The sequence below is a fragment of the Carassius carassius genome, chromosome 34 (genome assembly GCF_963082965.1).
Source record: "Carassius carassius chromosome 34, fCarCar2.1, whole genome shotgun sequence".
Taxonomy (NCBI): Eukaryota; Metazoa; Chordata; class Actinopteri; order Cypriniformes; family Cyprinidae; genus Carassius; species Carassius carassius.
In genome coordinates this window covers 23,939,309-23,966,900 of record NC_081788.1, presented here as the reverse complement: position 1 = coordinate 23,966,900, position 27,592 = coordinate 23,939,309, and the positions used below count along the sequence as shown (strand labels likewise).

At 37.3% G+C, this 27,592-nt stretch overlaps 1 protein-coding gene across 3 annotated transcripts in view; it reads right to left on the bottom strand.

Moving 5' to 3' along the window:
* Window positions 1-27,592, bottom strand: part of LOC132114806 (N-acetyllactosaminide beta-1,3-N-acetylglucosaminyltransferase 3-like) — a 33,774-nt gene that overhangs the window by 3,581 nt on the left and 2,601 nt on the right. Inside the window, exon 1 of one of the 3 annotated variants that reach the window (XM_059523138.1) lies at window positions 16,129-16,164. The exons of the other annotated variants lie outside the window; for them this stretch is intronic. The gene's annotated coding sequence lies outside the window, so the exon portion shown is untranslated. Of the gene's footprint in view, window positions 1-16,128; window positions 16,165-27,592 lie in introns of those variants that run through there. 3 annotated transcript variants of the gene reach the window in all.

Sequence of the window (27,592 nt, the reverse complement as noted above, 5' to 3'; positions counted from 1 at the left end):
TTGTAAACAGGGAGGCGATGGAACAGAAGACGATACTACAAGCAGTCGACCTGTGTTTCAAATCTTTCTTTCTATATGACATCTACTACCTAATGCCCTCTGCTCCCATTTGAGAGTTTTTGGAACACACAGTCTTTAATAGTTCCTTCCTCACACTGTCTCCTTAAAAACTTTGTATTTAGTAAAAAAACTTTTTATTTCATTGATCATCAGTAGGTCCAGCAGCTAGCATATTATTACTTGATTTTATGTTAATTTTATTTGAAAGTGAAGTCGTGACATTTGCCAAGTATGGTAACCCACACTCTGAATTGTTGCTCTGCATTTAGCCCATCCAAGTGCACACACACACACACAGCAGTGAGAAGTGAACACACACCCAGAGCAGTGAGTCAGCAGCTATTTCCAGCGCCAAGGAGCAACTCCGGGTTCAGTGCCTTGCTCAAGGGCAATTCATTCATGAGTATTGAGGGTGGAAGAGAGTGCTGTTTATTCACTCTCCCCCACCTACATCTCCTGTCAGCACAGAGACTCAAAGCGGCAACCTTCTGGAAACTAGTCCAACTCTCTAACCATAAGGCCACAGCTGTGAACTGTATTTGCACATTTTTGTGTTTTGATATGAATATGAATTGACACATTTGTACATCTTGAAAATGTCAGTTGTATTTCTACACATTCTTGTACATTTAAATAAAATATTTCAAAATACATTTGTAAATGTCTTATTTGCATATTAAAATAAAATCTGTAATTTACAACAAAGTAGTTTCATAATATAGTTGTGTTAAGTAATTTTTATAAAAATACTGATGTTAATTAATATAAATAATTAACTCAACTGTTGGGTAACTTTTAACCCAACAGGAATTCATTGGGTTAAAATAAACCACATATGGGATGGTGCTATACCAACCCATAGTTGGGTTACTGGTTGTGTTATTTTTAACCCAACATTTTTTAGTGTGTAGCTAAGTACCAGTAGGCCTAAGTAGTAAGTAGTAAGTTTATATATATATATATATATATATATATATATATATATATAAGCCGTATTGCCATAGTTTAACTACAAAAATTTAACTAGTTCCTATAATGAAACTATGTTAAATTTGTGGTTACTGTAGTTTTACTACAAATAGCATAATTACAGTTACTATAGTGAGAGATTAGTACATTTCTGGATACTTTACTCTTAGATGAACTATGGCTACTATAGTAAAAACATGAATCATTTTGCAAAGGGCTTTAATGAGTTAAAACTGAAAGGAGTGAAATTATTTCCTTATGAAATTAATTCCTTGTGAAGACAATAAACTCAGGAACTCAAAACAGATGCCATGCCACACGCAAAACCACAAAACAATAAAACTGATCTGCAGAAGAAATCTTCAAAGAGAGCAAACAACATCTCTTTGCTCATTTACGACCCCCTTCCTTCATCTCCTCTCCCCTCCCTGCCTCTGAATCCCTAAAAGCAAGAATATTCATATGCCATGTTATATCTTATGAATATGTAATTTTTTCCACTCCATGTTTGGTATCATTTTAAAGGTATCTGTGCGATTGGTAAAATTTTGTATTTTGGTAAAAAGTTGTATAATGAGAAATACCCTTCACTCTTAGATTTATCTTTGAGAATTTGATGTGTTGTATTAATTATATATTTGAATTGACTATGTAAATAGGCATAATACATATTTACCTGATTGATAATAAATTGTTATATTTGAATTATTCTGATCTTTTATGAAATCCTTTTTCAAGTAGATTAATGTGTAGTGGAATTTCCACAAATCTGCATTCAGGACAGATCATACTGAAGCACCAATGGATGAACCATGGGGAACTATGGAGCTAGACGAGTCTCAAAAAAGATAAATGCACACACTACATTCACATATGCACACACAAGATTCATACATGCACACACAGGATACACAAATGCGCTGTGTGAACGCGTTCATGTGATTGGCTTAGAAGTAAACAAAACCCCCGCGTTCTTGTGATTGGCTAAAACAAGGGAGATATCTGATTGGTTGCTGATCATTCCCCGTTGAAAAAAAATGCAAATGCAGTGAAGTTCACAGACCGCAAGCAGTTAGTAAATCAAGGTATATTTGTGTGTGCATCAGAAATACAATTCTGAATCTTGTCCTGTGCATTTCTAAATCTTGAGTGCATTTGTAAATGTTGTTTGCATTTCTGAATTGTGTGTGTATTTATGAATTTTGTGTGCATTTGTGAATTTTGTATGCATTTGTGAATCTTCTGTGCTTTTTACATTTTGTGTGTCCATTTGTGAATTTTGTGCGCATTTGTGTATCCTGTGTTTGTATTTATGAATCCTGTGTGTGTGTATGTGAATGTAGTGTGTGCATTTATCTTTTTTGAGACTCGTCTAGCTCCATAGGGAACACCATCAGGGATCTTCTGTATGGAATGCCGAAGCCGCCAATTTTAAAAATAAATAAATACATAAATAAATATACAAATAAATGTAAATAAGAATAAATAAATATATAAATATATAAATAAATATACATAGAAAAGCAAAAAAACGAAAATAAATAATTATTTATACATTTATTTCCATATTTATGTATATATTTATTTTTTCCATATTTATTTATTTATTCTTTTATTTATTTATACATTTATTCATTTCTACATTTATTTATTTTTACATTTATTTATTTTTACATTTATTTATTTTTACATTTATTTATTTCTTCATTTATTTCTTCCTGCGTAGGGTAATGAGGAGGGCGTGGTTTACCTCAGACATAGCAATCGAGCTCAGAGTAAGCGAAGGCGAAGGGTTGAGGCCACAGTGATGCCTATTGTGTGGCGAAATACAATTAGTATAGCTCACTGAAGTTGATACGGTCTGTGACTGCGAGGTATATGGTCAAAATCCTAAATCTTACTGTGTGACATGGATAGGCTACTCTTTATTCCGGACATGGCCGTAGAACATCGTTTGGTCTGGATTTGTAAAATGTCCTGGGCTAACAAACATGAAACAGGGACTCTGCAGTGCTTAATTTGTAAATTGCGAGGTCCCGGAACAAAGCGGGGTAACGGATGCCGGATGCATGTGATTACAGGAGGGAGAGGTGACGGAGCACTCGCACAATCACATTGGTCAGCAGTTTAAGTGATTGTCTGCATGCATCAGTTGCTTTTAGGGTCTGTATGTTCATGAATAACATGGAAATGCCATGCAATTTTAAAACAACAATTTCCAGGCCTAAAAACGTTTTGAAAAAGTTGTGGAATTTTATTTTACAAATCTCTGTATAATAGAGTCCTAAATTTCGGTGGGGGACTGTGTAGCTATGTCGCAGGGTTTTAATAATTCTCGCAGCTTTCAAGTTTATAATGAGGAAAATTCCTGCATTTATTCAACATAGGTTGTAGGTTTGAATAATTAAATTAATCCACGCAAAATTTAAGATTAAATAATTCATTCGAAACCAGTCTTCGAATCCATGAACTCTCTCGCGCGCTTCTCATCAGCGCATCTCGTCTGCACAGTGACCTGAAGCACGCTGCGACACAAGAATTCACTCGCATCTCGGGACAGCTGACAGAACAGTCACTTGACTAATTGGGTCATTGTTGCATTGTCACAAAAATGTATAATTTGCACACATTTTTAAGTATTTTAAGCCATATGGTACTCGAGCGCTCCGAAGGCTGTATTATGTGCCCCTCACAGTCACATACAAAGTTCACGCGTATAAAGCCACCTCGCGAGTAGCCTATTATATGAGTTATTTTTCGTAGTTTGTTGAGCTTAAGCAATCAAATACACACAATATGATGTCTGTTGACAAATAAAACAATTTCATGGCACACTCTACTTAAACACATGGGGGAAAAAATTAAGAAAAGGGGAAAAAATCGATAATTAAACAACACTGTGTCGTCAGTGTTGGTATTGTATCGGACACTTGCACTTAACATGAGGCTATATGAAAAACAAGCTCAAATGGAGTAAACAGGTTTTTGCTGGCGAATGAGGAGATCTGTGTCTGTCAACAGAATGCGCGCATCTGAGGCAAGTGCATCGCATTATACGCTTTCATCAACTCTTACAGGTTATATAACATTTATTGTTGCTATATGGGCGATTTGTTTTTCTCGTTGTTTAATTCACTTGGCCAAAATCTCATGATATAAACGATTAAGCGCTTATGCACAGGACATTTAAAACGTACAAAAGTAGGCTATATTGGCTTGCGAAAAACCAGTCTTCAAACACACAAAAACATTAGCCTTTACAGACATAGTGTTTGAGTAAAGAAAATAAATAATAATAACGAATTATAATAGAGATATGAATTTCGGATAGTTTTTCACGGCACATCTTGCTATTCTCTGTCTGCCATATGGAAACGCCGCCCCTGGAGGAGGGGGATCCGCCAAAATGAGGTGCCGGATCAGATTTCGGAGGTGCCGGATCTGGATCCGGATCCGGCGTGTTGCGGCACAAATTAAGCCCTGGGACTCTGAGACTGAAGCGCTTGATATTTTCCATTTTTTGGTCAGAACTCACGGAAAGGAAGCAGGGCAGATTTAGGCTACAGTGAAGTCGACGCAAGCATACTGACCAATGCTTTTGAACATTTTTTTTATTCTATTAAGCAGTGGTAATCTTTAGCCTATCTCCATAAACTCATGTCCAGGGGCAACCTTATTAAATGTATGAACGTCACGTAAATCCACATCGATAAATTCAGTTAGAGGAGAAGACTGTAGGGCAGTTAGCCTACCACTAAAATCCAACCAGAGCTTCATCAGAGCCATCAATACAGAAGAGATCTTAATGCATTTACACAGCAATTAGCCTACAAGTGCATAGAAATATTATGAAGTGTTTTACATTTTGAAGACATAAATATGACATGATGGAATCAATGAAGTGATAGACCTACGTTTAATATGAAACTAAAACAGACACCAGGTGGCAGAAAGACACTGTCTTAATGCGTGCGTTCAATCCACTCGTTTGATTCCTTAAAATACACCGAATCAAAAACAACTCGATGTGTTAAAGCGGATCAGCTTTGGATTTGTTTCTGATCATTTCTATTTAGGCCTATGCGTTATTTAAATAATAATAATAATAATAATAATAATAGTATATAAATGACCAAATGTTCAAAAAGTTGGCAGAGAGGGGTCATGTTCAGGAAAACAACATAATTGTTGATAGACTATTTTTCGGGGACATGAGTTTAATGCGCAAACCTGCGTGACCATATAGCAACTATTCAGAAATGGAAATTACGAATGCATTAATATTTTGTTTTGAATTTAAGAAAAGTCGATTGAATATTTACAGGTTTGTATCTCGTTATTATTTTCAGAATAGTAAAGTCTTTGTAACCAACCATAGTGATCAAATATCGAAGCTATTTATTGTTAAATTTTGTAAAAACTTCTGTAGGCCAAAAACTTTGGATGTGACTGTGAGAGCACATAATACAGCCTTCGGAGCGCTCGAGTACCATATGGCTTAAAATACTTAAAAATGTGTGCAAATTATAAATTTTTGTGACAATGCAACAATGACCCAATTAGTCAAGTGACTGTTCTGTCAGCTGTCCCGAGATGCGAGTGAATTCTTGTGTCGCAGCGTGCTGCAGGTCACTGTGCAGACGAGATGCGCTGATGAGAAGCGCGCGAGAGAGTTCATGGATTCGAAGACTGGTTTCGAATGAATTATTTAATCTTAAATTTTGCGTGGATTAATTTAATTATTCAAACCTACAAGCTATGTTGAATAAATGCAGGAATTTACCTCATTATAAACTTGAAAGCTGCGAGAATTATTAAAACCATGCGGCATAGCTACACAGTCCCCCACTGAAATTTAGGACTCTATTATACAGAGATTTGTAAAATAAAATTCCACAACTTTTTCAAAACGTTTTTAGGCCTGGAAATTGTTGTTTTAAAATTGCATGGCATTTCCATGTTATTCATGAACATACAGACCCTAAAAGCAACTGATGCATGCAGACAATCACTTAAACTGCTGACCAATGTGACTCGCAATTTACAAATTAAGCACTGCAGAGTCCCTGTTTCATGTTTGTTAGCCCAGGACATTTTACAAATCCAGACCAAACGATGTTCTACGGCCATGTCCGGAATAAAGAGTAGCCTATCCATGTCACACAGTAAGATTTAGGATTTTGACCATATACCTCGCAGTCACAGACCGTATCAACGTCAGTGAGCTATACTAATTGTTTTTCGCCACACAATAGGCATCACTGTGGCCTCAACCCTTCGCCTTCGCTTACTCTGAGCTCGATTGCTATGTCTGAGGTAAACCACGCCCTCCTCATTACCCTACGCAGGAAGAAATGTAGGAAGAAATAAATGAAGAAATAAATAAATGTATAAATAAATAAATGTAAAAATAAATAAATGTATAAATAAATAAATGTAGAAATGAATAAATGTATAAATAAATAAAAGAATAAATAAATAAATATGGAAAAAATAAATATATACATAAATATGGAAATAAATGTATAAATTATTTATTTTCGTTTTTTTGCCTTTATATGTATATTTATTTATATATTTATTTATATATTTATTCTTATTTACATTTATTTGTATATTTATTTATTTTTAAAATTAGCAGCTTTGGTATTCCATACTTCTGATTTCTGACAGTCACTGGCTTAAGAAGGTGTAGCTCTATAGTTACAGAGGAAAATACACTTTTTTATGAGCTTGCAGGGTGTAGCTCACTTAAAGGTGTTAAAACCACTCTACATCCTCTGAGTAAGTTTGGAACTGATGAGTTTGTGTCAGTGGCTTCACTATCGGCCGAGTGCAATTCCTGTGTAATACCTGGTCACTAATGAAAGAATAATTGAAAGTATGGTATTTCCAGAATACTTAAATATCTAAATTAATAAACAATTGATATCTGTGATCAGCTTTTGATAGAAATATTGCCCGAATTTAATGATCATGTGTAATTGAAGTCTGATTGAACACAATCTAGATTAAAATGTCAAATTAATCTTGATAAATTCAGAAGCACAAGTAAAAGACCGAATATACATTAAACCTTCGGCCACTGGATTCGGCTTTTCTGGGCCGGCGGGTGGATTCTTACACCTTCTTTCTTGGGCAGCATTATGAAAATCTGCTCAAATCATTAAGTGGGAGCATGTTAGAATAAGCCGTTGCAAAATTTGGTTAGGAGTAAAATAATTAGGAGTGGTTGACTTTTAACTTTTATAAAGAATATCTCTTTGGATTTGAGACATTAGTCTTTGCAAATTTAAATATCTTCTTTTTGCACCAAGAGCTTGTAACACTCCAAAGAGAAAGGAAAATTTTTAATTGGATATTATGACCCCTTTAACGTGTTTAGTTTCACTAAAATGGTATAGTGCAACAGGTTTCCATGCAATTTTCTAGTAATGTCAACTAATTCAGATTAAGAGTGAAAGGAATAACTCAAAACAACAGGTACCGGGTTCTCAAAGTGCCAGGGGGTCCACAAAATAATTTGCTATAGGCTACCGTATTTTTTGGATTGTGAGTCATGTTTTTATCACGAAACATGCTGCGATTTATTCCAAAGTAAGAATGCATTTAATGTCAAATAATCTAAATGTAGACTTTTAAAAGTAAGCGAATCAGATGTGTTTTGGTTCGTTTGTGGAGCGTGTCAGAAATATATAAGGAGCATTCTCTTTTTAAAGTCATTTTAAATTTAGGGAAAAAAAAGAAGAAGCTTTTTTTCGTTTTGAAAAATGTCCTACTTTTATCTGTATGACTATAAATGACAAAGTATTGTTTCTGCTGCTGAGGAAAACAATCCTAGTGATCGCGCTGGTGCATCGCTTGCTCACACAACACATTCTGGCAGTGCTAACTTCACACGCAGCTCTCATTATTAAAGTAAATCAGTCAGCCAAACATATTAAAAGTTATTATGCTTAATTTTAATTTGTCTGTTGTACATTAAAGGGTGTCATTACCTGTCTACTTGCTGTTATTCCAAACTATTTTCTCCACATGTGAAGGATGCAGATTTATTTGTATATTTATTTAAGACCTGACTTAAGCATGAAGCCTTAGTTAGCATCCAAATGTAATCGCAAAAAATTGGCACTTAAGAATGTGAGATGCACGAGCCCAACGTTAGTGCTGTTTCAGATTTGATTCCAATACATTTGTTTAGGCTTGGCGTTTAAAATAAAGGTTGTTTTAATGGCACAGATTTTTATATTTTGTAGGCTAGTATATATATATATATATATATATATATATATATATATATATATATATATACTTAATACTTAATATATACTTAATTTTTTAATACCATTCACCATGGAGAGCGGAGGTATTAATAGCATTCATAATGTGAACATACCATCGCTGGGAGAATGCACAATGACTTTGCTTTGGAAGTTTAGTTGGCGGAGTAAATAACACTCACCAATATTAATGAAATAAACTCAATATATATACTTAATACTTAATATATACTTAATTTTTAATACCATTCACCATGGAGAGTGGAGGTATTAATAGTATTCATAATGTGAACACTATAACAACGCGGAGAGAAGGCACAAGGACTTTGCTTTGGAAGTTTAGTTGGCGGAGAAATACTTGAATTTTTTTTTGGACATCATTTAAAATGCCTACTCAATATTAATGAAATATACTCAGCTAATACAAAGTTATGACTGCTGTATTTACACTTCAATATCCTACCAGTCTGCGCTTGACTGCACATTTATCTGCTTAGATAATGTGTGAACTATACAACTCACAATGATGTTGTTGAAAAGCCTTATTATCTGCTTTTTTGGAACACCCACACACACACAAAATAAAAAAAAATTCCTGCTTGCACTTTCTCATTTAAATTTTTTTTTATGTGTTGTAAAATGATCCTTTGCAACTTGTGCCGTAGTATATTCCAAAGGTTCTTCTGAAGGCATAGCCTACTGGAGGTTTTGTGAGAAACAACCCAAAATGGTAAGTTATTAGCCTTAATTTAAGAAAATCTTGTGTTGCAGTCCAGTATGCAAGTGCGCAGCAGTTCACGCCCTTTAAACACCGCATGTGTTCTTTTGAGATAAAAGGGATGCCTTAAAGGGATACTCCACCCAAAAATGAAAATTCATATAATGACTGCAACGCTTCTTTATTGCAGGCATTATATGAAGGTAATATGAAAAGAAAATGCCATCAAAACTTTCATGGCCGAAATGTGAGTTTACAGGTAAGGTTTAAACACCATAAATTACACAAAATATACATTATTCATTATTAGTAGATTTAAAAAACACTCTCAAAAAGCATGTGTTGATTTAATTTTTTTTACCTAGTTTAAACATGTTTGAAAACTATAACCAGGCTCTTGAACTAAAATTTCAAAACCATAGCGCCATTGAAAAAGCACAACCTTTTGCTGAACTAGTCTATAAACACTATTCCCCTGCTTTAACAAATGAGTCAGATTTAGTGTACTGTTCCTGCAAAACTCTACACACAAATCCCTACATTTCTTAGTGGTTACACCATGTGGTCATTTAAAAAGCACTAGCATAGCATTCAATATTGTTCATTCAAGTCTGCACAGTTTGAGTTCAATTAGCACGCAATTACACTAGGAGGAAACACTAGAAGTCAAAATTTATCACACACACCAATCAGAACCTTCAATGGATGAACGGCCAAAGTCAGCTTACAGTTTTTCTCAGTGGCTTTGGTGCATTTCTCGAATCAGGAATTAAATTCTCACAACAATTTTTTCAACCTCCACATTATTTAGTCACTTGTGCACATCATAAAAAGTTTTGATCTTTTGATCAAGTTGCGATTGCTTAGGTACATTAATGTAAATGATTATGTACATTTGTCTTTGGTTTCCTACATTATCAGTTGCTACTGTCATGTTGCTCAAAATGTATTATATAGTTCTCTGAAATAGCTCAAAGGTACATCTCATGAACCTTCAATTGGAAAGCATATATAGACAGAGGACAACCACAAGAGTTATTTTTATATTCACCTTAGTTTGTGCGCATATTTATTTTTCTTTTCTATTTCACAATGACATTGTTGTTACTTTTGAAATGGATATATGGCATACATAAGAAGTGCATCCTTCTGCATTTCAATATAGTAACTGTCATCCAAACTGTTGTCATAGTTTACATCAGATAATACTAACAGAGTGCAGTGTTACAATGACATCATGACTAGGCATTTTGTGAATGATGACACAAGGACATCAGGCATGCGAGAGGATTTTACCCCCGATGCCTGGCCAAGGCCAGGGCCGGATTAAGACCAAATTAGGCCTGATGCTGCAGCGCAAAAAGGGCCTATTTTTTCTCTGCATTGGTGCATGTGCATTCGACACTCAACGTACATGTGCACTCAGACCGACCAAGAAGTGACACAACCAGCCAGCCTTTATTGAACATGAATAATGATAACGACGTATTATCGCTTGAGATTAACATCAAGCTGTAACATCAACATTCTATAGCAATTGTCTGACAAATAAAACTAAATCTAAACCAGATCAATTTAACCTAGGCATATTGTCACTCTTACTACTGTGCTAGTGCTGCTTACTTATATTTAGCAAGATTTAGCAAGCGCAAGTTCTTCGATCGTGTCAGTGAAGACAGCATAACATGCTTAGCCTTTCCTGTCCCACTGAGGACCGCAGCTCTCCTTTGACTATTCCCAACTTTGAGAAGCTCCGCTCGCCAGAGGCACTGGACACCATCATGCACAGATAGATGCGCAACCCAATTTCGACATTTGGAAACATCTAAGAAAGATTCAACAATGACAAAAGCTTGTACAAGCTCTGCTGATTCGTTCACAGTCACCGGTTTCTGAGTGCGCATCAATGCAGCAAACTGTATCAGCTAATTTTGACTGATTAATAATCAGTTAAATGGTTTAAAAAGTCATTTATTTATTTATTTATTTATTTTCAGTAAATTATCAAAATATTTAAAAAGGATTACTGCATGGTTAAAATAGGCTATGGGTATATCTACATATACATATATATATAAACATATATAGACCTGTTTTAACACATGAATCAGATTTGGTGAACTGTTAATACAAAACTCTTCACACAAATCCCTACATTTCTTAGTGCTTACACCATGTGTTCATTTAAAAAGCACTAGCATAGCATTCAATATTGTTCACTTAAGTCTGCACAGTTTGAGCTCAATTAGCACACAATTACACAAGTGGAAACACTAGAAATCAAAATTGATCACACACCAATCCGAACCTTCGATGGATAAAGAGCCATAGTCAGCTTACAGTTTTTCTCAGTGGCTTTGGTGCATTTCTAAAATCAGGAATTAAAACTACTTAAAACTACTTTTTCAAGCTCCACATTATTTAGTCACTTGTGCACAACATAAAAAAGTTGTGATTGTTTAGTTACATTCCTGCAACTAACTTTTCTTTTCTATTTCACACTGATATTGTAATGTGTATTTTTGGGGGGGGGGGGGGGGGTCAGACAACTTTTTTTTTCAATCAATATCCCACAAACAGTAATGTATACATTTGTATTTTTGAAAATTAATATATGGCATACATAACTTCTGCATACATAACTACACTTCTGCATTTCACTACAGTAACTGTCATCCAGACTGTTCAACTTCTTTGTATAACTTTTGGTGCAGTGTTATATTGACATATCTTGTTTGTGAACAATGACACAAGGACATCAGACAGGTGGGAGGATTTTACCCCCGCTGCCTGGACAAGGCCAGTAAAAACTGTGATGTTGAACAGGTTCTTTGGCCTGTTCCAAACCAAAAACGCGATAGGGGCAGAATAATTATTTTTGTTGTTGATTGCTGTATTGTACTGTACTCTACAGTACATTAAAGTAAGGCATAAAACATTTGGGGAGTACCACACTTACAGTTTTTTAAGATTGTTTACACACTAAAATTAAAATTTCCACACAATTAGCAAAGTTTTACTCCAATGAGCAAAACACCTCCACAGATTTGCACAACATTACACACAATGTCTGCTTCACCGTTTTTGCAAAACATTACACACAGTGATTTGTAAAACTCTACACACATTTTCACACCTTAGACACAGATAAGGATTGTGAGGTTACTTCCTTGTAATTACAAAGCACCGGATTGCCAATTACCACACTAATGAACGAATTGGATAAACACATCTACCAGGTTTGGAAGCACACATGTGCTAATTTGTAAACACAGCACTCAGGTGTGCTATAAAAGGCAGCAGGTGAGTTCACCTGTCTTCAACAAAAATGGAAGGAGTTAGAAGATGAAGAAGAAGAGTGAGAATGAGAGAGGGAGCGCAAAGAGGAGATGGTAGAGGTAGAGGAAGAGGAGAAGGAGGTAGAGGAAGAGGCATAGGTAGAGGAGAAGAAGGTAGAGGAAGAGGAGAAGGAGGTAGAGGAAAAGAAGGTAGAGAAAGAGGAGAAGGAGGTAGAGGAAGAGGCATAGGTAGAGGAGAAGAAGGTAGAGGAAGAAGAGAAGGAGGTAGAGGAAGAGGAGAAGGAGGTAGAGGAAGAGGCATAGGTAGAGGAGAAGAAGGTAGAGGAAGAAGAGAAGGAGGTAGAGGAAGAGGAGAAGGAGGAGGAAAAGGAAGAGGCATAGGTAGAGGAGAAGGAGGTAGAGGAAGAGGAGAAGGAGGTAGAGGAAGACACCTAGGTAGAGGAAGAGGTAGAGAAGGACTTGAAGAGGTGATAGAACCTGAACAAAGAAGACGAGGACCAAATTTGACTCGAGAAATCTGTGCAACACTTATTGACCATGTTATCAACCATGGACTGACACTGATGGAAGCTGGACAAAGAGTTCAACCAAATCTCAGCAGAAATACTGTTGCGTCAGACATTTCATCGAGAAAACAGGTAAGCTAACCACACAGTATACATTGAAACTGAAGCTTGTATAATCAATATTGTTTACTGTGATATTTGACAGACATAAATGTGTGTGTGTGTGTGTGTGTGTATATATATATATATATATATATATATATATATGGGGACACCAAGGTGGAAGGGGCCCTATGTTTAGTCGTGCACAAGAGGCCGCCATTGTAAACATGGTTTTGGCCAATAATTGTATCAGGCTACGAGAAATCCAAGCCAATATCATCAATGATGACAATATTTTCAATAACATCCAACGAGTCTCTCTGTCAACATTAGGTCGAATCCTAAAGAAAAATCAAATATACATGAAGCAACTGTATCGGGTACCATTTGACAGAAATTCAGAGAGAGTGAAACATCTGCGCAATGAGTATGTGGAGCTATATATATATATATATATATATATATATATATGGGGACACCAAGGTGGAAGGGGCCCTATGTTTAGTCGTGCACAAGAGGCCGCCATTGTAAACATGGTTTTGGCCAATAATTGTATCAGGCTACGAGAAATCCAAGCCAATATCATCAATGATGACAATATTTTCAATAACATCCAACGAGTCTCTCTGTCAACATTAGGTCGAATCCTAAAGAAAAATCAAATATACATGAAGCAACTGTATCGGGTACCATTTGACAGAAATTCAGAGAGAGTGAAACATCTGCGCAATGAGTATGTGGAGCTATGCATTGTTCATCTGACTATGGTGTGGTATCATGCACTGCTCATAATGTTCTGTCACAAAAAAAAATACTGTGCTATAGATATTGAATAGCATCCTATTTTCTTTAATGTGTTTCAGAGAGTCTTGCAAATGGATGCTGCTGAAATTCAACATGAATTTATATATGTGGATGAGGCTGGATTTAACCTTGCAAAAACAAGAAGAAGAGGGAGAAATGTAATTGGGCACAGGGCAATCACCAATGTGCCAGGGCAGCGAGGGGGTAACATCACCCTTTGCGCTGCTATCACACAAAATGGGGTCCTCCACCACCATGCAAATCTGGGACCCTATAATGCAAATCTGATACTTGCATTTCTTGACCGATTGCATGAGATTGTCACAGCATTACACCAAGTGGACCAGATGCGGTACATTGTCGTTTGGGACAATGTCTCATTTCATCGGGCTGCTCTGGTCCAGAACTGGTTCCATGATCACCCTGATTTTGAAGTTTTATACCCTCCCCCATACTCCCCCTTCCTGAATCCTATAGAATTTTTTTCAGCGTGGCGGTGGAAGGTATATGACCTGCGGCCTTATGACCGTTTGCCCCTCATTCAGGCCATGGAACAGGCATGTGATCTTATTGAAGCAGCTTCATTGCAGGGGCGGATTCGTCACACAAGGCGATTCTTCCAACGGTGCCTTGTCAATGAAGACATAGCCTGTGATGTGGATGAAATCTTATTGCCTGATCCAGCCAGACGGAGAGACGGATAGTTACAGTATTCTTGTTGCTTTTACAGTAGTTTTCTTTCATTTCTGTTTACTTTTACTTTACTTTTCTTCAGAGTCAAAGTGTATGTACTGTAATTCATGCAGTAATTTTTATTTGTCTATAGATTTTATTTGTTTACAGTAATTTATATCATTGTTGGTTGATTACTGTAACTGATTATGGTAAGAAATACTGTAAGTATTGAAATAAATACTTGAAATATTCAGTCTGCAGCATCAAGTGTTGTGCAGTGCTTGGTAAGGTTATAGTAGGCCTACAGTATTTGTCTACATTCTCCTTATATCTCAAAACAAATCATGAATAATGTTGTGAGTTTCTCACTATTATTTTTGTCACCTAAATTATCTCTTACATACAGTAAGAATGTCTGGCCAAAAATCTCTTTTTTTTTTTTTTTACAAATGTGTTTTTTATTTATCACAGCAGTGTGAAACTGGCTGCAATAGTGTATGATCATTGATGACGGTGTTGGTTAAATGAAAACAAATAGCATTTTCACAAATATGTGTATATGTTTTGACTGAAGTGTGTCATTTTGCAAACAATCTAGGAATTTTGCTAATTGATTGTGGTGTTTGGATAATTGTGATTTATATTTTGACAAAAAGAACTCGGTTTTCAAAATTGCGTGTAAACAATTGAAAAAAACTGTATTACCGGTTTTTGTAGTATTGTTTTTAATTTATCTCATCAGTGTGTAAAACTGTGTTGAAGTGTGTGTGTGTTTTTGACTGTGTCATATCTGAGAGCATAGTTTGGTTTTTCAGCAAGATTGATATGTTTTGAGTGTAGAGCTTCATTTTGACCTGAATATAGGAAGTTTGGGGAATTGAGTTAGAAGTTATGGATTTGTGTTTACTGTTTTAAGAATACGAGGCATAGTTTTAAGAAAAGTTTTAAAGCAATTGAGAAAAACTGTAAACTGAGCAGTGTGCGTGTGTGTTTTCTTGTTTTTTTTTCTTCATGTTTGACTTACTTTATTTTATTATGATAAAGAGGCTGCATTTTCAACTGTGCGCATGCGGCGCCGCTGCAATCACTTGAATTTTTATGACTTCTTTTAGTCAAAGACAATCCGAATTGTAAAATGTTTGCCTTTATTTGTGTACATTCACAATAAAAACAAATCTCTGTTCTTTTGTTAAATAAGTCTAAAGAAAAATAGGATGCCACTTTCTGCCGGCCGAAAAATGAACCGAAACTCAGCTACTCGTTGCACAGTTTTCTTAAATTTTCTTAATTTTCTTACATGTTTTAAGTAAAAATATATTTCTGGTGGAGGCCTGTTTATTCGTTTTATTTATATAGGCCTATATATAGCCTAGCTTTATTATGTTTTTCTGTTAGTATTTTTTAATGGGTCACAGACACTTATCCTTTTTAATTTAATTTAATTCTAATTAAAAATAATCTTGTCGGTTAACAGTTAATAATCGGTTAAGGAGCATTGGCTTGGAAAATAGTTACATCAGTAATAATAGTAACTGTATAATAAGTAACACTGTAGTTATATGCATCCGAAAGTCGGACTCCAAATTTCATTCTAAGAATTATTTTGAGGTTAATGTTGCAAATGAAAACTGTTCAGCTTCCAGGAAATTCCTGTCTGTTTTTATCTGGGTCTATTTCAGGAATGGGCCTGATGCTGCAGCATCAATAGCACCCACCTTAATCCGGCCCTGGCCAAGGCCAGTGTATCCTGTGAAGTTATAGAGGTTCTTTGGCCTGTTCCAGAACAAAAACAGGATATAGGGCAGAATACTTATTTTTGTTGTTGTGTGCAGTATTGTAATGTACTCTATGGCAGTGCTTTTTTTGGGAACCACTGCTCTACAGTACATTAAATTAAGGAATAAAACATGTGGGGAGTACCACAATTATTACTGGTTTTTGTAGTATTGTTTTGAATTTATCTCATCAGTGCGTAAAACTGTGTTGAAGTATGTGTGTTTTTCACTGTTTGTGTGTCATATCTGAGAGAAGTTTGGTGTTTTTAGCAAGATTGAGTTGTTTTGAGTGAAGAGCTCCATTTTGACCTGAACATAGGAAGTTTGGGGAATTGAGTTAGAGGTTATGGATTCGTGTTTACTGTTTTGAGAATGCGAAGCATAGTTTCAAGAAATGTGTTTAAACAATCAAGAAAAACTGTAATAAGTTGTTGTTGATATAGAAACATGTTTCCAAACCGTAGAATATTGCTAGTATTCACACTATACTTCACAGTTTACATACTAAGCATTCGGTTTTCTTTATATTTCAAAGGCATGAATTTGGCAGTAATTTTTAATTTAGACAAAATTTTGGTTTCCAATGATGTCCTACCCATATTTGTAGTATAAATGAAAGAGTATTGAAAGTGAAAGTGAAAGCCATGACATTTGCAAAGTATGGTAACCCATATTTGGAATTGGAGCTCTGCATTTAACCCATCCAAGTGCACACTCACAGCAGTGAGTTGTAAACAACAACCCGGAGAAGTGGACAGCTATATCCAGTGTCTGGAGAGCAACTGGGGGTTCAGTGCCTTGCTGAAGGGCACTTCAGCCATGGTTATTGAGGGTAGAAAGGGCTGTTCATTCATTTACTATATGCCGCAGTTTATTATTATAGTTTGTGCTTCTAAATAGAAATAAATAAGCGCTAACAGCACATGACATCGTAAAAAACAGGGGGAAATATTAAGTTGGTGAAACAACTACAGAAAAAATATATAACTGTTACCTGATCAACCTTGCTTCCTTCTCACTAGTAGGCCCTCTGCTTTGCAGCACAGTTATGATATGCTTAGGATAGGATCCCTTGACGCGATTGGTTATTGAATTTGGGATGTAGCAAACAAAAAAGAGTTTCAAACTGCGTTTCGGTGACTGCCTTTGGGAAACTACAGTTTTAAGGAGAAAATACTCAGCAATGGTGTTGCTAAATGGATTGGCACATGGTTTGTCTAAAAGCATATAAAAACAGCACATAAACAAATAAACATCATAAAAAAATGATTTTCACCACAGGGGGACTTTAAGAATTTGCCATGGAGTGAGTAAATGTTAATAGTATTCATAATGTGAACACTATAAAAACACGGAAAGGCACAAGGAAAAAAATAAAAGAGAAATAAAACTTGAAGTTTTGTTTGACATCATTTAAAATGCCTAATTAATATTAATGAAATATACTCAGCTAATACAAAGTTATGACTGCTGTATTTACACTTCAATAGCCTACCGGTCTGCACTTAACTGTAGGTGCATTTATCTGATTAGATAATGTGCGAAATAAACAACTCACATTGATGTTACCATAAAGGCTTAGGCTATTGTCTGCTTTTTTAAATCACACACACACACACACACACACACACACAAATAAATAATAATAATAAAAAAAATGTCCTGCTTGCATTTGACCATGGCAGAGAATCGTGACTTTCACTTTGTTTTAATGTGTTGTAAATTAATTAATGTCTTCTTTTGTTAGATTTATTGTGAGTTAATTAGTTAATTAAGATGGCTTTTTTAAAATGGCATCATTGACACGTTGTAGTGTTTCACATAAGGAAATTCATCCCGTTCATCAAACTCTCTCTTATTGAATATTAACAGAGCTCACTGTGCCACGAATTTTGTAATAAGACATTAAACGTCACGTTATCTCTGAGCCTTTCGTTTTTCTTAGCATTCTTCTAACCAACATTAGCTTGATACTCGTTATGTATATAATAAATAACAAAGGTGTGCTTATTTGCACTCTTGCAGATTTCAATGAAATTGAATCCCCTGAAGCGCATGTGACTGTTATTGACTTGAAAGGCAGATAAACAGTAAACGTCATTCCACCGACCTTCATCATCATCATCACTTAAATCAAAAATACGTAATAAAATAAATAATAAAAAGATTCATAATGCTGTGAAATAGCCTATAACATTTTTTAAATATATATATTCAAAGTACAAACTTGATTAATTAACTCAAGGAACTTTTCTTTTTACTCAAGCAACACTGTTAATGTTTAAATTACTATATTTTGACTGTTTACTTTTTAATTTGAACTTTTTAGCCGGTTTAATAAATTCTGTATAAAATATATGTGTTTGCTGTGCTTTTATTGCATACAAGGTCTGTTAAAAAAATAACATACACTTGGCACAAATTGTGTAATATAATACATTATTGTGTAAAACATTTCAACACTCTTACGAGGAAAAACACATTGGTTGAGTTACAATGAACACAACATTTCTTGTCCTTAACTACACAGAGGTGTGAAACAAACACAGGTTGTGCTATTTTTAACATCATTTTTGAGAGTGAATGGCAAGTTGTACTAATGGTCTATTTGGGTTAATTGCATTTTTATTTTGAAAAATGCAGTGCTCGTGTTTAGTTAGTATAAATCATAACATAAAGTCGTGTACAAAGAGTAGCTGTCATAGGCTTCTTTACTACCCAGCAAACATTGGTCCGACGGTGACGTCGTGTGGCCGGCCAAAAATAGTCGCGGTAGGACGGCATATATCGGTAGAAATATTTAACACAGAACATTTTCTAAAAATGCATTCAGATATATTTGTACATGTCTATAGTTCTATGGGGTTGCATGTATAATTGTGACTTTGACTTTTAGCTGCGTGTAGTTCAATATTTACCCGTGTTGTGAATCGGTTGTGAGAGGACGTCACTATTTGACGTCTTTTACACGTGCATTACACGTCCATCGTGACCCTCTATGAAATCCTTGTGGAATATGCAAAAGCTGTGCTTACACCTTGATTAATACTGCAATAATTAATTTAAGTGTACCAAGTAGTTTTTAAGAGGTTTTAAAGAGGTGTGCTATTTGATCGCAATCTTTCCTAAGAAAGCCACGTCTCTAGCATTTGTAAAACTGCATTTTTCCATCTCAAAAATATATCTAAATTACAGCCTATGCTCTCAATGTCAAATGCAGAAATGTTAATCCATGCTTTTATGACCTCAAGGTTAGATTATTGTAATGCTTTATTGGGTGGTTGTTCTGCACGCTTAGTAAACAAACTACAGCTAGTCCAAAATGCAGCAGCAAGAGTTCTTACTAGAACCAGGAAGTATGACCATATTAGCCCTGTCCTGTCAACACTGCACTGGCTCCCTATCAAGCATCGTATAGATTTTAAAATATTGCTTATTACTTATAAAGCCCTGAATGGTTTAGCACCTCAGTATTTGAATGAGCTCCTTTTACATTATAATCCTCTACGTCCGCTACGTTCTCAAAACTCAGGCAATTTGATAATACCTAGAATATCAAAATCAACTGAGGGCGGCAGATCCTTTTCCTATTTGGCGCCCAAACTCTGGAATAACCTACCCAACATTGTTCGGGAGGCAGACACACTCTTGCAGTTTAAATCTAGATTAAAGACCCATCTCTTTAACCTGGCATACACATAACATACTTTTATTATCCAAATCCGTTAAAGGATTTTTAGGTTGCATTAATTAGGTAAACCGGAACCGGAAACACTTCCCATAACAGCCTATGTACTTGCTACATCATTAGAAGAATGGCCTCTACGCTAATATTTTACTGTTTCTCTCTTGTTCCGAGGTCACCGTGGCCACCAGATCCAGTCTGTGTCCAGATCAGAGGGTCACTGTAGTCACCCGGATCCAGTACGTATCCAGACAAGATGCTGGATCAGCACCTAGAAAGGACCTCTACATCCCTGAAAGACAGCGGAGACCAGGACAACTAGAGCCCCAGATACAGATCCCCTGTAAAGACCTTGTCTCAGAGGAGCACCAGGACAAGACCACAGGAAACAGATGATTCTTCTGCACAATCTGACTTTGCTGCAGCCTGGAATTGAACTACTGGTTTCGTCTGGTCAGAGGAGAACTGGCCCCCCAACTGAGCCTGGTTTCTCCCAAGGTTTTTTTCTCCATTCTGTCACCGATGGAGTTTCGGTTCCTTGCCGCTGTCGCCTCTGGCTTGCTTAGTTGGGGACACTTCATCTACAGCGATATCGTTGACTTGATTGCAAATAAATGCACAGACACTATTTAATTGAACAGAGATGACATAACTGAATTCAATGATGAACTGCCTTTAACTATCATTTTTGCATTATTGACACTGTTTTCCTAATGAATGTTGTTCAGTTGCTTTGACGCAATGTATTTTGTTTAAAGCGCTATATAAAAAAAGGTGACTTTGACTTTATATAAAATCTACTGTTGGGTAAGTACATTTTGTATTATTTGATTAACGTGCTTTAGTTTTACTTGTTTGACACGAAGGAACTGAGAGAAATGATGCCCACGTTGTCAACTGAAATTCACTGAGTATGGCTAAAACTCGCTAACGTTAGTAGGCTAAAAGTTACTTATATTGATGTAATTTTTATTGGTACGCTTTAATTAATTATTCAGGGGACATCACAGCCCTCCTGTCTTATCAGAAATGTCCTGTTCACTTTCTCACAGTTACACACCCAGTAAAGTGTTTCTCAACGGCAACACATTAAAACACAACATCTTTTATACAATAAAAATAAAATCTAATGCATGTTGATTACCTTTTTCTAATGTTTCATTCATGATTCATTCATCTTGTTCCAAGGTTTTTTATTTATTTATTTATTTTTAGCTGTAGACCATGAAGATATTTTGAAAATAAGTGCATGTCATTTATCTCAAATTTTTTATTTTATTTATTTTAAAAATAAATATATTCTCTTCCCTCAGCTGCTGTGAAGAGGTGGAGGCTCTGAGACTGATGCAACGATGGCAGAACACCTGAAGCTCGCTCCAGGAAGAGCTGAGGGTGGAGGTTACAAGAAATGAGCCAAACTAATGTAATGGGATTAAGGGATAGTTCACCCAAAAATGAAAATAGTAATAATTTTCTCACCCTCATGTTACGATCATAATCATTTTTCCTACAATGGCAGTTAATGGATTGTGAGATCTGCTTGGTTACAAATATTCTTCCAAATATCTTTGTGTTTATAAGACAACTGTGTAAGTCAATGACAAGATTAATAAAGACATGATAAAAAGAAACCATCTTTTAACATTTTAGTGGAAAACACGTGAACGCATTCTCAGAAATGTAATATTTGAATTTTTGTCGGTTCTATACAGTTTAACATCATTTATGCTACTTTGATTTTATAAATAGCAATGATTTCAAACATATTTTATGATGAGGGTCTTCTATGTTTTATGATTTTCTTGTCACATGACAACAATGGCTCCTGCAAGGTGGTTATGCCACGTTCAAATATAATATTCTTAATATTATTTATATGATTAAAGTATTTACAAATAAATGCAATTAATAAATACATTAATAAACAAATTCTGCGAAAATAGAAATTTTTGACAATAATAATGGACTTCAAGATTGAGTATTTCAGCATTTTTTATTCAGTGATGACCCTCATTAAATCATATTTCTGACGAAAATGGTAGGCCTGTAAACTTATTTCAGAAATCCAAAATGGATACAAAGATTACATTTTAATCATCTTGAAGATTTTTATTTGTCATTGACCCAGTAAAGCAAACGTGAAAACAATATTGTCAGAACATAGAAAGGTATACAGGTTTGAAACATGAGGGTGAGTAAAAGACAGAATTTTCATTTTTGGGTAAACTATCCCTTTATATAATAATTCAGTATTTTGTAATTGGTATTTTAGTTTGGTTAACAGATGTTAAACTGTTCAAAAACAATAAAATGTGCTAAATCAGAACATGCTTCTTTTTTGCATATGTCCACAAATAATGTGTTATTGTTTGTGATGTACACTTGATTAAGATGTTTTATGGACGTTCAGGTCTGACTGGACCGGTCTAGAACTTCTGTCAAGATGTGTTAAACCTCAAGACATAATTGATTGCCTTTCACGATGTTACACAGTGGGTGTGTGATTATTTTACATGCAGGCTTATATATATATATACATACACGTAAACTATGCAGCAACGCATTTAAACATTTAAACGACGACGTCCAGAAATCGACGCATTTGGACGTCCAGAAGATGACGCATTTAGACGTCCAAGAGACGTGCAGAAAAGACGTGCAGTTCACGTCCAGAAGACGTCAAAGACGTCGGTTCAACTTTCATTTTGGAACTATTTTTCAACCATGACGGGACGTGTCGGACTGACGTCTTTTCAACGGTCAAAAGACGTCCAAATGTTTGCTGGGAAAGGTTCTGACAAAATGTGAATTGCTCCAGTCCAGTGGTTCCCAACCTTTTTCAACTCGCGGCCCACACAACCACACACATGTTTGCGCGGCCCACTTCAAAAAAATTAACTGACCCCGCTATTGTAATAACTTAGTACTCAGAAACTAGATTGTTAACTGTATTTATTGAATGAACTAGGGCTGTGCAATATGAAAAAAAAAACCTATCGCGATTTCTTTGATCAATTTTGCGATTGTGACACACCGATATGCTTTTACAGTCATAAATGCATTCAGGATTAATTTGAAACATATTTCCAAAAGAAAACCAATTAGAGCTTTATCAAAAAGTTGTAAAGTCTCTAGAACAGACATAAGTCAAAATTATCACTATAGTAAAGATTTAACAAAATGTACAGACTTATGGCAAAAATAAAAATAAAATAAAAAATCCCGTTTACAGGGACTTTTTTTTTTTTTTGCCATGCATTGTTCATAGAGCTCATTAATTGTAGCGGTGCTTCAGGTGTTTGCAGTGTGTATACAGTATGTGTATGAGGTCAGCAGCGAGAGCGTATAAATTTAACGCGAAAGCACATTAAAATAATGCACGAGCACAAATCTCTCTGTTCGCACGCAGATTTCCTTTACTCTGTCACAAAACCAGACGTGCTTGCTCAGATACATGCTGCTCTGCACGGAGAGAGTGTGCGCACTTAAAACGTGTCTCCTCTCACTAAAACTGTGTCCTGTGCACTCACAACTCTCTCTATGCTCATGTGTTAGATATTAATTATTTTCGCACGCTTTTATTTCTAGCCTTTTACCGCGTGCTGTGTGAACGCTCTGATCCGTTAACATTGGCTCAGAAAAAAGGCGCATCACAGACAGAGTGTGAACCTGGAGTTACAGGCATATGCCCAGTCTGTTCTGTTCTCGCGCTAGACGCAATGCATTCTGATTGGATCTGCGGGAGGTCAGGGCCATGGAAAATCGTGCTATAAAGCGATTTAGAAATCGCGCACGCTCAAATCGTGATTTTATGACGATTCCTTTTAATCGCACAGTCCTAGAATGGACTGGAAATGAACAGAAAATTATTGGCGGCCCACCTGCAATACCACCGGACCGGTCTAGAACTTCTGTCAAGATGTGTTAAACCTCAAGACATAATTGATTGCCTTTCACGATGTTACACAGTGGGTGTGTGATTATTTTACATGCAGGCTTATATATATATATACATACACGTAAACTATGCAGCAACGCATTTAAACATTTAAACGACGACGTCCAGAAATCGACGCATTTGGACGTCCAGAAGATGACGCATTTAGACGTCCAAGAGACGTGCAGAAAAGACGTGCAGTTCACGTCCAGAAGACGTCAAAGACGTCGGTTCAACTTTCATTTTGGAACTATTTTTCAACCATGACGGGACGTGTCGGACTGACGTCTTTTCAACGGTCAAAAGACGTCCAAATGTTTGCTGGGAAAGGTTCTGACAAAATGTGAATTGCTCCAGTCCAGTGGTTCCCAACCTTTTTCAACTCGCGGCCCACACAACCACACACATGTTTGCGCGGCCCACTTCAAAAAAATTAACTGACCCCGCTATTGTAATAACTTAGTACTCAGAAACTAGATTGTTAACTGTATTTATTGAATGAACTAGGGCTGTGCAATATGAAAAAAAAAACCTATCGCGATTTCTTTGATCAATTTTGCGATTGTGACACACCGATATGCTTTTACAGTCATAAATGCATTCAGGATTAATTTGAAACATATTTCCAAAAGAAAACCAATTAGAGCTTTATCAAAAAGTTGTAAAGTCTCTAGAACAGACATAAGTCAAAATTATCACTATAGTAAAGATTTAACAAAATGTACAGACTTATGGCAAAAATAAAAATAAAATAAAAAATCCCGTTTACAGGGACTTTTTTTTTTTTTTGCCATGCATTGTTCATAGAGCTCATTAATTGTAGCGGTGCTTCAGGTGTTTGCAGTGTGTATACAGTATGTGTATGAGGTCAGCAGCGAGAGCGTATAAATTTAACGCGAAAGCACATTAAAATAATGCACGAGCACAAATCTCTCTGTTCGCACGCAGATTTCCTTTACTCTGTCACAAAACCAGACGTGCTTGCTCAGATACATGCTGCTCTGCACGGAGAGAGTGTGCGCACTTAAAACGTGTCTCCTCTCACTAAAACTGTGTCCTGTGCACTCACAACTCTCTCTATGCTCATGTGTTAGATATTAATTATTTTCGCACGCTTTTATTTCTAGCCTTTTACCGCGTGCTGTGTGAACGCTCTGATCCGTTAACATTGGCTCAGAAAAAAGGCGCATCACAGACAGAGTGTGAACCTGGAGTTACAGGCATATGCCCAGTCTGTTCTGTTCTCGCGCTAGACGCAATGCATTCTGATTGGATCTGCGGGAGGTCAGGGCCATGGAAAATCGTGCTATAAAGCGATTTAGAAATCGCGCACGCTCAAATCGTGATTTTATGACGATTCCTTTTAATCGCACAGTCCTAGAATGGACTGGAAATGAACAGAAAATTATTGGCGGCCCACCTGCAATACCACCGCGACCCACTAGGGGGCCGCGGACCACAGGTTGAAAACCACTGCTCCAGTCTATATATATATTATTATTCAGGCACGTGCACACATAGACATGAAAGGGGGCTTGAGCACCTGCCCTTTTTATTCCTGGAGAGAAAGTGCCCTTTTTTCTGGGATGCTTTTTTTTTATTTTTGAAAAATAATATATATTTCTGTTTGCACACAGCTTCCCTGTCAAACAAATATATTTATTGAAATATAGTATCTAAATATCAGGTCAGGAGTTCTGAAGCGCTCCCTCTCCCTCTCCCCCGATTTTCAAACCCGATTGTATTGCTTCCGCTAAAGAAAATAGTCCGCTCTGTCTCTACGGTTAGAATCCTGTGAGTCCATAGCAACGCTCTGTTTTTCATGGCAACGGTCTGTTATACTCCGCACAGCGGTCTGTTGTTATAACAGACTGCATTCTACATTGGAATTCAACCAAGCCATGTAATAAAATAAGTTAATAAAATAAGCATATATCACCACCAGGTGATATGCTTTAGTTATTTTGTTTATCCTATTTACCTGCATTTCCCTGTCAATTAGATGCAAATGTGCGCATTTTAAATAGTTGACGCCTAATTTGCATACAGAACGTCCCCAGTTATTGACTTACATCAAGAGTCTTTCCCCCTGAAATTTAGAAATCTAAATGGGTGAATTTAGAAGAAATCTACAGATGCAAACAGATGGAGGATACACTCTAAAAAATGTAGTAAATCTGAGTAACTGCATCTGGTACATTAATAAATAAAACTGAGTAGAAATAAGTTAACATTAAACTTTAAAAATAACAATATTTATAAATTAACTCCATCCATCTTCTTCCGCTTATCCGGGGCCGGGTCGCGGGGGCAGCAGTCTAAGCAGAGAACCCCAGACTTCCCTCTCCCTAGACACTTCCTCCAGCTCTTCTGGGGGGACACCGAGGCGTTCCCAGGCCAGCCGGGAGACATAGTCTCTCCAGCGTGTCCTAGGTCTTCCCCGGGGTCTCCTCCCAGTGGGACGCGCCCGGAACACCTTCCCGGGAAGGCGTCCAGGAGGCATCCGGAACAGATGCCCGAGCCACCTCAGCTGACCCCTCTCGATGTGGAGGAGCAGCGGCTCTACTCTGAGCTCCTCCCGGGTGACTGAGCTTCTCACCCTATCTCTAAGGGATCGCCCAGCCACCCTGCGGAGAAAGCTCATTTCGGCCACCTGTTTCCGGGATCTTGTCCTTTCGGTCATGACCCAAAGCTCATGACCATAGGTGAGAGTAGGAACGTAGATTGACCGGTAAATCGAGAGCTCCGCCTTGCGGCTCAGCTCTTTCTTCACCACGACAGACCGGTACATCGACCGCATTACTGCAGAAGCTGCACCGATCCGTCTGTCAATCTCCCGTTCCATCCTTCCCTCACTCGTGAACAAGACCCCAAGATACTTAAACTCCTCCACTTGAGGCAGGAACTCTCCACCAACCTGAAGTGGGCAAGCCACCCTTTTCCGACTGAGGACCATGGCCTCGGATTTGGAGGTGCTGATTCTCATCCCAGCCGCTTCACACTCGGCTGCAAACCGTCCCAGTGCATGCTGAAGGTCCTGGCTTGATGAGGCCAACACGACAACATCATCCGCAAAGAGCAGAGACGAAATCGTGTTGTCACCAAACCTGACCCCCTCCGGCCCCTGGCTGCGCCTAGAAATTCTGTCCATAAAAATCATGAACAGAACCGGCGACAAAGGGCAGCCCTGCCGGAGTCCAACACGCACCGGGAACAAGTCTGACTTACTGCTGGCAATACGAACCAAGCTCCTGCTCCGGTCATACAGGGACCGGATAGCCCTTAGCAAAGGGCCCCGGACCCCATACTCCCGGAGCACCCTCCACAGGCCGCCGCGAGGGACACAGTCGAATGCCTTCTCCAAATCCACAAAGCACATGTGGACTGGTTGGGCAAACTCCCATGAACCCTCCAGCACCCTGTAGAGGGTATAGAGCTGGTCCAGTGTTCCACGGCCTGGACGAAAACCACACTGTTCCTCCTGAATCCGAGGTTCTACTATCGGCCGGATTCTCCTCTCCAGTACCCTGGCATAGACTTTCCCAGGGAGGCTGAGAAGTGTGATCCCCCTGTAGTTGGAACACACCCTCCGGTCCCCCTTCTTAAAAAGAGGGACCACCACCCCGGTCTGCCATCCCAGAGGCACCGTCCCCGACTGCCACGCGGTGCTGCAGAGGCGTGTCAGCCAAGACAGCCCCACAACATCCAGAGACTTGAGGTACTCAGGGCGGATCTCATCCACCCCCGGTGCCTTGCCACCGAGGAGTTTCTTGACTACCTCG